The sequence below is a fragment of the Sinocyclocheilus rhinocerous genome, unplaced genomic scaffold (assembly GCF_001515625.1).
Source record: "Sinocyclocheilus rhinocerous isolate Xijiao unplaced genomic scaffold, SAMN03320098_v1.1 scaffold839, whole genome shotgun sequence".
Lineage (NCBI taxonomy): Eukaryota > Metazoa > Chordata > Actinopteri > Cypriniformes > Cyprinidae > Sinocyclocheilus > Sinocyclocheilus rhinocerous.
The window spans coordinates 382328-396175 of NW_015652287.1; the positions used below are offsets into that span (position 1 = coordinate 382328).

At 33.8% G+C, this 13848-nt stretch overlaps 1 long non-coding RNA gene across 1 annotated transcript; it reads right to left on the reverse strand.

Moving 5' to 3' along the window:
* Positions 1-8493: 8493 nt before the first annotated feature.
* Positions 8494-13452, reverse strand: LOC107714418 (uncharacterized). The gene is made up of 3 exons (XR_001636981.1): positions 13441-13452; positions 12435-12440; positions 8494-8547 (listed from the first exon to the last, which is right to left on the reverse strand). It is a non-coding gene; the product is annotated as an uncharacterized LOC107714418 (long non-coding RNA).
* Between the last annotated feature and the right edge of the window lie 396 nt (positions 13453-13848).

The following is a 13848-nucleotide window of genomic DNA, read 5'->3' on the forward strand; positions in this document are numbered from 1 at the left end:
CGCTTCAGCTTTTAGAACGAGCATTTAGCAATGGCTGGTGGCACAGATGGTGGTGCATAGATATTTAGCAACTTAAAAAAAGCTGGAAACATCAGATGAGCATCAAATTTTTCAAATATTCCGCACACCGGATGCCCTTTTTTTTTTTTTGAAAAATAAATAAAAAGAAAAATAGTTTTCTTAATGAGTATTTTGTCTTGTTTTCCTGTAAAAAATTCAGAAAAGTCTTAAAACAAGGTACATTCTTCTTACATTCTCTTGTACTGATGGCACCCATTCACTGCAGTGAGCAAGTGATGCAATGCTGAATTTCTCCAAACCTGTTTAGATGAAGGAACAAACATCTTGGATGGCGTGAAGGTGAGTAAATTTTCAGAAAAATTTTAATTTTGGGGTAAACGATTCCTTTAAATATTTGTATTTGATCACCCCAGTTTATTAACAAATTACCATGATTTATTAAAAGGACTATTCAGTACAATTATGAAGGCCACAATTGACTTGGCCTTCCTTTGATACAACAACACATTGTGAAATCCACTTGAACAGTCGTTATTTTATGAGCTTGGCTCAGCTGCAGGTACGAGGTCTCTGTCTCTCAGAACAGAATGAGCGAGAGAGAACTAAACCTCTCCTGCTTGTTTGCCATCCTCCTCCTCAACCTTCCTAAGTAATGTGAAATTAAAGGCTTCTTCACAGTCTATAATTAGTCGACCCTGACACTAATTAGAAATGCACTGTATGGTGCCACTTCATATTAAACTGAATGGGATATTCTCTTTAATTTTCTGCTTCTGAACATTATTTCATATTGTAGGCTGAATGTTACAGGGGCAGAGAGAGAGGCACCACGCTCAAACCTCCACAAGAAGAGAAAAACAGCGCTTAGATACCTGACCAAACAGCACAAGGCCAGATACACTGAGGGTCCAGATGCATATTTGGAGTTGCAGCATCCAGTCAGTATGGATCTCTCTACTTTAGAATAGCTACAGATGTATTTTACTGCTTACATTTCTGGTCCATGTATATAGAGAAAGGCTGCATTTATTGGATCAAAGTACAGTAAAAAATAATAATATATATATACCTTAAAATACCTGTTTTCTAGTTGAATATGTTTTCAAATGTAATTTATTCCTGTGATGCAAAGCTGGATTTTCAGCTTCATTACTTAGTTTTTTTATGTCACATGATCCTTTAGAAATCATTCTAATATGCTGATTTGTTGCTCAAGAAACATGTTTTATCAGTATCAATGAAAAAAGTTGTAATTTTTTTTTTTTTTTAGGATTTTTTGATGAACAGAAACAGATACATTTGTGACCCTGGACCACAAAACCAGTCTTAAGTCGCTGGGGTATATTTGTAGCAATAGTCAAAAATACATTGTATGGGTCAAAATTATTGATTTTTCTTTTATGCCAAAAATCATTAGGATATTAAATAAAGTCATGTTCCATGAAGATATTTTGTAAATTTCCTACCATAAATATATCAAAACTTAATTTTTGATTAGTAATAGGATCTCTCTACTTTAGAATAGCTACAGATGTATTTTACTGCTTACATTTCTGGTCCATGTATATAGAGAAAGGCTGCATTTATTGGATCAAAGTACAGTAAAAAATAATAATATATATATACCTTAAAATACCTGTTTTCTAGTTGAATATGTTTTCAAATGTAATTTATTCCTGTGATGCAAAGCTGGATTTTCAGCTTCATTACTTAGTTTTTTATGTCACATGATCCTTTAGAAATCATTCTAATATGCTGATTTGTTGCTCAAGAAACATGTTTTATCAGTATCAATGAAAAAAGTTGTAATTTTTTTTTTTTTTTAGGATTTTTTGATGAACAGAAACAGATACATTTGTGACCCTGGACCACAAAACCAGTCTTAAGTCGCTTACAGCAATACATTTCGAAAAATTGACCCTTATGTTTTGTGGTCCAGGGTCACATTTGAACAGAAGCACACTTTCCAACACTATAAGCTGAAAGCTTTTTTATAAGTTTTCAGGCTTTTTCCCCCCCAGTAGTTAAAGGTAACTTGTCCTCCATGTATTAAGAAAGAAAAAAATGCCATGCAAAAATGATGGAGCTAAAACTAACATCCCAAACCAGCACAGTATGTCCTGAACATCTGTCAACATATCTGCACAGGACCTAAATTTACGAATACTACTATGCTGGGTTCATGAATATTAATTTGGTTACATGAACAGGCGGTCTGGTAAGGTTACTTAGCAAAGTCAGCATGACCTAATTAATATTCATGCCTTGACGTCACAACCAGCCAGTTGTTTCCCCCCTAACTTGAAGACTAGCCTGAAGGCAAGCTGGTTAGAGGCCTTTTTGATGTTATGTTTTATTTAGAATATAGGTTGCCGTGAAAGCATTGCGGAGAAATGCACTGCTACCTTCAGAGAAATGTCACAAATAACACACTAAAAAGCGTTATTAACTTAAGGTTGACGGCTGGATCTGAGAGTGATGGTTTCAGCTAAGAGTAATGGTTTAAGAAATGGCGAAGGTGGGTAAAATGCTTCTTCTCCCTCACAAATCCTTCAGGGAACATGATCTTTACTGTGGTTTTGATGTATTCAGGAACATTCAGCATCCTACGGCTAATTAATAGAATAGCTCTGAAATCTGACGGTGAAGCACTTTAGAGTACATCATGTTTTTGATGAGCTGTCTGGCTCTTAGGTTTTCAAGTTTTTACTGAGCTTATTTATTAAATATACAGCTGTGTATATATATATATATAAAATAGCATTCGCAACTCATTTTACTCTCATAATGTGATGCATTAGAGCATGACTTGATTTTATCAATTGGGAATTAATGGGATTCTGAAAAGTCATCATGCAACACCAGAATGAAGCTAGATGGATGAAGAAGCTGATGTTATTTGGCCTATAGTACGGTAGCCTAAAAGACTGTCCAAGTTTTATTTTGTTATTACTTGGAATATTACAAACACATTTTTCTTTAGAATAACTAATAAATCATACACAACACAATTCTGATTGACTTCTATGTCAGATCAATTTGAAAGCACAAATTTGAAAGCACACTCCTCTCTCTCTCTCTCGTGCGCATGCGTGGGCGTTTGTGGAGCGAGTGGAGCGTGGCTGTGAGAGCGACTGTGTTTTTTTCCAACTTTCACGGCTAGTTTGACTTCTGTTTTTTTGAGTGGAAGATTGTAGTCTTGCGGTTGGACAGGTGATCGGACATGAAAGTATAAGATCAGCTTCTAGAACGAATAGTGCGATGGTTCTTTTTTTGGATTCAGTAGATAAGGTTAATAAGATTGTTGAACAAGGTATTGTAGTGAAAAATACACATACTCCGGTTTTTCCCCTTGTAAATCCGGCAAAGAAGATAATTTTGTCAAATGTACAGCCGTTCATCAAAGATGACGTTTTAGAACGCGAATTGTCGCGTTATGGACAATTTGTTTCGGCAATTAAAAAAATTCCGGTAGGATGTAAGTCACCGCTGTTGAAGCATGTTGTGTCGTTTAGACGACAAGCATTCATGGTGTTAAAACAAGGAGTTGATGAGCTGAATGTTTCATTCAAGTTTAAGATTGATGGGTTCGAGTACGCAATCTTTGCTACAACTGAAACAATGAAGTGTTTCAGTTGTAAAAGAGAAGGACATTTGGCTAGAGATTGTCCTGAAAAGGAAAGAGAACAAGAGTCAGACTTGAGAGAAACTCAGAGTAGTAATACAATTACAGAAAATGAAGTGACTGAAAATGAGCAAAATGAAAGCAGAACCGAGAATGATGTAGAATCTAATGCACAAGAAAAGGAAAATGAAGCTAGAGAGAAAATGGTAAAAGAGGTTGAAGAAATTGTTTCAGGGCAATAATTAATGGAAACAACTGAACTTAATTTCAAATTGCTAGCTACAAAGCGTAAAGCAACAAGTAGTGGACAGAGTGAGAAGAATTCAAAGAAGGGTCATGTCAAAGAAAAAACTGAGATGAAGGATATGAATAAAACTGATACTAGTAGTGAGATGGAATATTCATCAGAATCTGATAGTGAAAAAGGAATCTCTACCCAAGCAATTATAAATGTAAGAAAGGAGGAGAAGTATGATTTGGATCAGTTTCGTAGTTTTTTACAAGTAACAAAAGGAAAAAGAAATGTGGTTATTGATGATTTTTTTCCAAATCTAGCTAATTTTATTGAATCTGAGGTGATGAAAATTGTGGGAGGAGATGGTCTTGCTGAGACTGAAATGAATATATCGTCTTAAAAAATTAGTACAAAAGATAAAAACACAAATGAAAAAAGATGAATTGGACGGATCACAATAATGGATGGGTTTGTCATGGAGTGAGGTTTGTCTTAGTAGTCATAACATTTCTAATTATGGCTGAGTTCAAGATTTCCTCACTAAATTTAAATGGAGCACGTGATGTAAAGAAAATAACTTCTTTTTATGAATTAGTCAAATAAAAAAAATATCGATATATCTTTTGTACAAGAAACCCACTCATGTATAGAAAATGAAACTGATTGGCAAAGAGAATGGGATGGGACTGTTATAATGAGTCATAAAAGCTCCACTAGCTCCACTTTTTTTCAAAGTCCTTTGCAGCTTTATCTTATGAGGTAGATGACGTTATTGCAGGAAGATTAATTAAAGTTACTGCAAAATATGAAAGAAAAACAATAATTCTGATCAATGTATATGCTCCTGTTTTTGCAAAAGAAAGAATGTTGTTTTTAGAAAAATTGGCTAGTACATTGGTAGGATGTGATTCAGATTTTCTTTTTTTAGCTGGAGATTTTAATTGTACAATCAATAATTTAGATCGAAATCATGTTGAACCACATATGGCTTCAAGAAATAAACTTTCAAGTATTGTGGAAACATTTGTGTTTTTATGGCGTGAAAAACATGGAGATTTTAGACAATACTCTTGGGCCCATTATAGAGAAAACTATATTTCTATGGCTAGGATTGATAGAATATATTGTTATAAACATCATTCACAGATTTTTAAATCATGTGCTATCACTCCAGTTAGTTTTTCAGATCATGGATTGGTATGTGGAGTGGTTTTTATTAATTCCCTTAAAGTAAGAAGTGCATACTGGCATTTTAATTACACTCGTAATGCCTCTAAAAAATATTGTTAAATTAATTGAAGATGTTGAATCTGATATAATAGAACTCCAGATTTTAAGTGATTCAACTCAAGATCAAAGCCGTATGCAGTCTATACAAAAGAAAAAAGATGTTTTAACAGAGCTGCTTGGAATTAGAGGACAAGGATCATTAGTGAGATCACGTTTTCAGAATTTTAATGAGATGGATGCACCAACCAAATTTTTTTTGGTCTTGAGAAAAAAAACGGACAAAGCAGATTAATTCATTCATTGTGGGATGATGATGGAAATGATTTGACGGAGCCTTCTGAAATACGGAAGAGAACTGTTGAATTTTATTTAGCATTATATGCCTCTGAATATAAAGAAGAAATGAATGTCACACATAATTTTTGTGAAGGTCTTCCACATGTGTCAGCTGAAATAAATGCTGTACTTGAACAACCATTGTCATTGCCTGAAGTATACTCAGCTGTGATGAGTATGGCCAATGGTAAAGCTCCTGGAATTGACGGAATCCCCATAGAGTTTTATAAAACTTTTTGGAGCATAATGGGGTCAGATTTGTTAGCAGTTTTTAATGGGAGTTTTGCTGAAGAGCAGCTCCCGTTGAGCTGCAGAAGAGCAGTGCTGACGTTGCTACCAAAAAAAGGGGATTTAAGAGATATAACAAACTGGAGACCTGTTGCTTTGTTATGTGCTGACTACAAGGCTTTATCTAAAACCTTGGCAAATAGGTTGAAGAAGGCAATGAAATATGTGATACATAGTGATCAGTCCTATTGTGTTCCAGGCAGATCAATTTTTGATAATATATTTTTTTATAAGAGATTTACTTAATACTTCTAACTTGTTTGGATTTAAATTTGGCCTTTTTTCGATGGATCAAGAAAAGGCTTTTGATTGAGTGGAGCACAAATATTTATGGAGTACAATGGAGGCTTTTAATTTTTCTAAAGTTTTTTTAAATATGGTTAAAGCTCTTTATGGAGGTATTGAGAGTGTTCTGAAGGTCAATGGTGGCTTAAGTGCATCTTTTAAGGTAAATCGAGGGATAAGACAAGGTTGCTCATTATCGGGCATGTTGTACACTTTAGCCATTGAACCTTTGTTGAACAGAAGTATGGGAAGCAATTTATAAGCCACCATTGACCAAAAAGCTTGGAGATATTCAGTGGAGAATATGGCACGGTATTATTGCGGTAAATGCTTTTGTGTCTATTGTAGAGAATTTGTGTCTATTGTGTCTATTGTGTCCTTTTTGTAATTGTAGAGAAGCTATTTTTCATTGTTTTCTTAGGTGTGAACGATTGTTGCCTTTGTTTGTTCTTTTGAAAGAACTGTTTAATTTGTTTGGAGAAATGTTCTCTGATGTTTGTTTTATTTTTGGAGTGAAAATTGGGAAAAATAAGAGGAATATTTGTAAAATTTTAAATTTTCTGTTGGGACAAGCTAAATTTATAATTTATGCAACAAGAAAAAGGAAAATGGAACAAAATAATAATATTGATGTTCTTGTTTTTTTAAATGTATAATAAGAGCTAGAATACATGTAATACATTTATACTATAGATTAATGGATAATGTTGAAGGCTTTAAAGAGATTTGGAGCCTAAATGGGAAAAATGGGAAAATTAATGGAGAAATGTTGTTTTTTTCTGAAAATTTTGTTTAATGTATGTGTTATTAATTTTATTATATAAATTTGTATATCTGTATTAATTGCCATTTGAAGGCAAAATAAAGTGTTGTTAAAATTCAAAATGGTCTCTGTCGATCTCTCTCTCTCTCTAATTGTATCCAGCTTTTTGAAAACACTCTTCCAGCTGTATACATCTGTAGTGTTTTTGTAGTGTTAAATCCATTATCATAAGGCTACATCTACATTATTCCAAGTAAAATCCAAGTCCTCATTTAATCCTGGATACATATTGGCCTTTAATTTGTAAATCCAAAATGTCTCTCTTTGATTAAGCTTAAGTTCTCTATTGCCTTTCCTAATAGTAATGTTTATACGATCAATACCTTGTATTCTAAGGATCGAAGGATTACTATTATGCATTAATTTAAAGTGTTTTGCCATAGGATATTCATCATCACCCCTCCTGATGGCATATTTGTGTTCAGCCAATCAATCCAGTAATCGTCTTTTTGTTCTTCCAACATAAAACACCTTCCACTGAGGACATTCTAGTCTATAAATAACATGGGTAGTTTGACAATTAATAAAATGTCTAATAGAATAAACTTTATTCGTATGTTTTACCTTGTACCACATTATCACAATGGTTACAGTGATGACATTTAAAACAACCCTTAGGTTTATTCCCTAACCAAGAACTATTATTTTCATAATTACATTTGTGGATGTTTGTTTATTCCACATGCAAGATTATGTACAGTGTTGGTGGTGAAATGTCCCCTGGGAAATCTCTTGTGCTGGTTGTCCTTATCAGTTAATGCTTATTGTTGTCCTCACTATTTAGCATTTAGCTTTGGCTCCCTTTGGTATGATCAAGGCGTTCATTCATTTGATTTATGCAGACCTATTTTCAAATGGTGGATCACATCTTTAGGCAATGCCAGTAATAATGGTAGCATATTTGATTTCCATGATTTTGGAAAGAGAACCATACAATTTCCCGACAAATATACTATGGAAACCCATGGTAATACTGGGGAGATTGATTGCTTGAAATCGTACCATAGTATATGATTGAAGAAGGCGGTTAATGTAAAAATATTCGAACAATATGAAACCAATAGTTGTTGGTCTGAATAAAAGCAAATGTACTCCAGCTGGCCCTTTTCCCTGGGTTTGACATCACAGCTCAAGATAGTCACTAATGAAGGATTTGGGAAGCTTCAGAATGGTAAGGCGCATTGCATTTACAGTGTTGGTGATCAGAACCCCCCCTCCAAAAAAAAAAACCCCCATGGCTGTGTACTTCTGGGAGGTCCTGCACCAGCTGAGCAAGTCCATTGAGATGAATGGGATTGCTAACGGATGAATGTTAGCTTTCTTCTAAGAACGATAGACCTCCTTGTTTCAGTCACATGACCCAAGTTTTGTCACCAGACAGCATAAAAAGACCGATATGATGAAAGAAAAGAAAACTTAAATATGCCTATATGAATGCATTGTTTTTCATCCACAGTAATGTTCACAGGAAATCTCTGCTCTTAACGGAGGTGGTTTGATGCCGTTTTCCCACTCATTCTTCACAGCAGCTCGACTGTCAACAGTGGTGTTATTTCACAGTACAGACTGGAAGCATTTCACACTTGGATAGTATCTGCATGACGGTTCCTCCTTAATCACATTTACACATTCTTTTCTGTTTAACCTGCTGTGTGACAATACGTGGTATCTGACTGCAGAGCAATTATTTTTGAATCTATGGATCTTAGGGATATGCCGGTATCAAATTCTCATGTTGCGATTAATTGCTAATGCTTTTATCACGGTATGCGGTATTATCACGATATTGAAATTTAGTTTTAAAAAAGTGCTGTCATAATACAGTATAACAGGTTTAATAACATTTTTCTTATAACAAAAATAACTGAACATTTAAATGCAATAAAGCAATACAGAAAAATGTATAAAGTTAAAAGTTTTACACAGATTAAAGTGCAAAAGAACTATAAAGACCAATAGGTATCACTTTACAATAAGACCTCATTAGTTAACCTTAGTTAATGCATTAACATTCACAATGAGCAATAGCTACATTTGCTACAGAAGTTATTAATCTTTGTTTAAAAAATACAAGTCTTAGTTCATGTTAGCTCATTAAATAACACAGTTGCAACTTTCGATTTTAACAACGTGTTATTAAATATTGTAATTACCTAAGATTAATGAATGTTCAGAAGAATTTTTCATTGGCAGTTTGTTAACTAATGAATTAACTAATGTTAACTAATGAAGCCCTAATGTAAAGTGTGACCGAACAATAAAGAATCAAAACACTTTCAAACAATATCTAGGGCATGTTGTAGTCCAGATTAAAATGTAAAAAAAAAGTTTGAAAATAAATAGCCTATTAAGTCTAAATATTTAAGTATTTGGCGCTGTGATGAACATCATAGCAAATACACAAATCTGGATGGCTGTTTAAATAATTTAAACATGATTCAGAAACAGGAAGTAGTGCAGCTGCTTTGTTTACAGGGTTTCCGGGGTAACGGCTGCATTTAAATGAATTATTATATTGTTATTATTATCATTTCTGCAGTTTAGCGCCATCTGCTGTCAGAGAGTGAAAGTGCGCTTTCATCCAGAGCGTCTCTCACATGTTCCGCCATGTGCTTCTCGTCCGTGCTTGTTTAGGTCAGAGTGCGCACGTGTCTTTCACGCAGCATACAGCGGTGTTGTGCATTTTGACCAGTTGATGGGAAAAGTATTCTTAAAATGCATTCAACATTCTAAACAATTTGTAATATATAATTATTCACGGTATTTAGAAGTGCCCACGATAACAATATTGTGCATATTCATTACCGTGATATATCGCATTACCGAATACCGGCACAAGTCTATATTGAATAAAGGAAAATTAAAAAATAGGATTGATACACCATGGAGGAAATATCTGGAAGTAAAAGATGAGATAATGCCAGTATGGGAAGCAATTTATAAGCCACCATTGACCAAAAAGGTTGGAGATATTCAGTGGAGAATATTGCACGGTATTATTGCGGTAAATGCTTTTGTGTCTATTATAAATTCTGAAATTACTGATACCTGTCCTTTTTGTAATTGTAGAGAAACTATTTTTCATTGTTTTCTTAGGTGTGAACCATTGTTGCCTTTATTTGTTCTTTTGAAAGAATTGTTTAATTTGTTTGGAGAAATGTTCTCTGATGTTTGTTTTATTTTTGGAGTGAAAATTGGGAAGAATAAGGAATATTTGTAAAATTTTAAATTTTCTGTTGGGACAAGCTAAATTAATAATTTATGCAACAAGAAAAAGGAAAATGGAACAAAATAATAATATTGATGTTCTTGTTTTTTTTAAATGTATAATAAGAGCTTGAATACATTTAGAATTTAATTACTATAGATTAATGGATAATGTTGAAGGCTTTAAAGAAAGAGATTTGCTAAATGGGAAAATGTGTACTGTTAATGGAGAAATGTTGTTTTTTTCAGAAAATTTTGTTTAATGTGTGTGTTATTAATTTTATTATATACATTTTTATATCTGTATTAATTGCCATTTGAAGGCAAAATAAAGTGTTGTTAAAATTCAAAATGGTCTCTGTCGATCTCTCTCTCTCTCTAATTGTATCCAGCTTTTTGAAAACACTCTTCCAGCTGTATACATCTGTAGTGTTTTTGTAGTGTTAAATCCATTATCATAAGGCTACATCTACATTATTCCAAGTAAAATCCAGGTCCTCATTTAATCCTGGATACATATTGGCCTTTAATTTGTAAATCCAAAATGTCTCTCTTTGATTAAGCTTAAGTTCTCTATTGCCTTTCCTAATAGTAATGTTTATACGATCAATACCTTGTATTCTAAGGATCGAAGGATTACTATTATGCATTAATTTAAAGTGTTTTGCCATAGGATATTCATCATCACCCCTCCTGATGGCATATTTGTGTTCAGCCAATCAATCCAGTAATCGTCTTTTTGTTCTTCCAACATAAAACACCTTCCACTGAGGACATTCTAGTCTATAAATAACATGGGTAGTTTGACAATTAATAAAATGTCTAATAGAATAAACTTTATTCGTATGTTTTACCTTGTACCACATTATCACAATGGTTACAGTGATGACATGTAAAACAACCCTTAGGTTTATTCCCTAACCAAGAACTTACACTGCTAGGTGGTAAATAACTATGTACTAATTTGTCCCGTAAGGTTGTACATTTTCTAAAACTAATCATTGGAGGATCTAGAAATATATTTCTCAACAATTCATAACTTTGTAGAATAACCCAATTTTTTTGAATAATTTGTTGAATTTTTTTCAGCATGCATACTATATTTTGTTACAAAATAGACCTTATTAGAATTTTCTGCTCGCATTTTTCTTTGTACTTTGTAAGTAAGGATTTGAGTCAGAGTTCAGTACATTATCTTTTTCCCATTTTCCCAAAAACAAGCCAGCATAGGAAGGACTCTAACATGCCCCCATAGCACATCCTTTTACTTGTTTAAAAATCTTATCCTGAAAGACAAATATATTGTTGTTAAGAGTCCATTTTGTTAAATTTAATAAAAACTCAGAAGGTGGTAACTTAGTTTCAGGTCTACTTTTCATAAAATATTCCAAGGCCAACAATCCATTCGCATGGTCAATGTTTGTATATAAAGACTCAACATCCATGGTTACCATACAAGTGGAATCACCAATGTTATTCAACTCTTGAATCTTTTTCAATACATCAGTAATGTCTTGAATATACGCTGGTAATCATGGCCAAATTGGTTTGATAAAATAGTCAATAAATTTAGAAACTGGTTCAGTTAAACTACCATTCCCACTAATCACTGGTCTACCAGGAGGGTTCTCTAAATTCTTATGGATTTTAGGGAGCATATAAAATGAAGCCAAACGAGGATTTTTGTTCCATAAAAAAATCAAATTCATTTTTTGAAATCCATCCATCTGTAGGGTCAAATGTAAAGGCCTGTTCACACCAAGCACGATAACTATAAAGATAACGATAAAGATATCGTTCTAAAAATCGTTCTCAATATTAAAGAATAGCATAGTTCACACCACAACTATAATGATTACGATACAGAGGAACGATATCGTTGTGATCACTTTCAAAACAATTTTTTTTCCCAGCTGATGAAAGATAAAACACTGACAGCCAATCAGAATCCATCCTGCTGTAACGAGCTCAAGAATTTAAAGCGGCAGACGCATGAGTGCTTAGAATAAACAGACGATATCGTTCGATGGTGTGGACGCTAATATCGTTATCTTTATAGTTATCGTTCTTGGTGTGAACGGGGCTTTAGCCTTTGATTATATTCTCTGTTCTCCAATTGTCTATTAGCTTCTTCAATATATTTATTTTCCCCCCCAATTACAATTGCACCTCCTTTGTCAGCTCATTTTATGACTATTCTCTCATGTTTTATCATGTTTGTTAGAGCCTCGTTTTCTTTTTTTTAGATATATTAGATTGGTAACTTGTCCTATTCTTTTCAGTAAATAACTGCTCCACATCGAAATTAACCTTCTTAACAAAAGCATTTAAAGTGGCATTCTGAACCAAAGGACAACAAACAGATTTAGGCTTAAAATAAGTACCTGTTGCTGTGGTGACATTCTTATCCTCACTTGAATTAAAATTTAGACTAGGATTAGGATAGAATTAAACAAGGAGACTGTAACTGAAGTCATAAAATATCTAAACACCATTTCACAGATGTTATACATTCTCAAGAAAAAGAAAATGTTACAGGAAGCAGATGCGGAAGGCAAACTTGAATGAAAGAGACGGAGAGAGTTGGTTTGGAAGACATCGAAATAAGAGCCACAAGGTATTTAGCCAGAAGACAAAAGTGGCTGAGTGGAGAAGAGGCTTGCAGAGATGCGATTAAAACTCTATTGATCTGGTCCCGCGATTGCTTTCTCCCACATTATATGAAGCCATGTTTGATTCAGCTCTGCAGTGTGAAGTTGGACTCGGTGATGAGATGGGCTCAGAGGATGACATTAAGGCCAGAGAGGTCTACATTTGCTTTCTTTGCAAGTTTGAGAACGCTGCAATTTTCCTTTTAAAATGTTACATTGAGTTACACTTATTTAGTACAGCAAGTGTTATAGCTTGTAACATGTAGGATATAGGTAAACTTTTGAGATAATTGGCACTATTACCCTTGTGAAAAACTTTAGCATACTTTTAAAAAGAGTACTTAACATGGAAATAATATACTTAAGTGCAAACTGAATGTATGGTTTTTGGACACTTAATTACTGTTAATTACAATGAAATGAAAATGAGGTAACACTTTATTTAAGGTGTCCTTATTACACGTTACATGTACTTACACTGTAAGAAACTGAATTAACTCAAGTAATTAACTGGCAGCAAGTGACAAGTAACTTACTGTAGAAAAGAACTACAGTAATTAACTGGCAGCTAGTGACAAGTAACTTACTTTAGAAGAAATAACCATATTTTCACTGTTTTCATTTACAGTAGCAATCATGTAACTGTAAAGTAAAACTCACTAATTTGCAAGTGCAACTTTTTTTTTTTTTTTGCGCTTTTTACTTATTACACAGGACAGTGTAGATTGGTGGGGAATACAGTTGCACTATATGTCAGTGTGCTAACCACTAGACTATCGGTACCGACAGGTTCCATTGCTTTTTAGTTATACTGGTTCAGCCCAAATAAAAAATAAATAAATAAAAATGAATATGAAATAAAAAATGCATGTTGCCCGATTTAAATATAAATATTCATTTATCAACAGTCACAGTTAACTGCTCATCATTATAACAAGCTTCATTTATCATTCTTCACTTATTGCTAGATGTGTTGAAAACAATAAAATCTTCTGGTATTTTATTTTTTTTATTAAAGAATACATTTGCTTCCTGAAGTCGTGGCCTAATGGTTAGAGAGTCTGACTCGTAACCCAAAGGTTGCGGGGTTCGAGTCTCGTACCGGCAGGGATTGTAGGTGGGGGGGGGGAATGTAGATTGGTCTGCC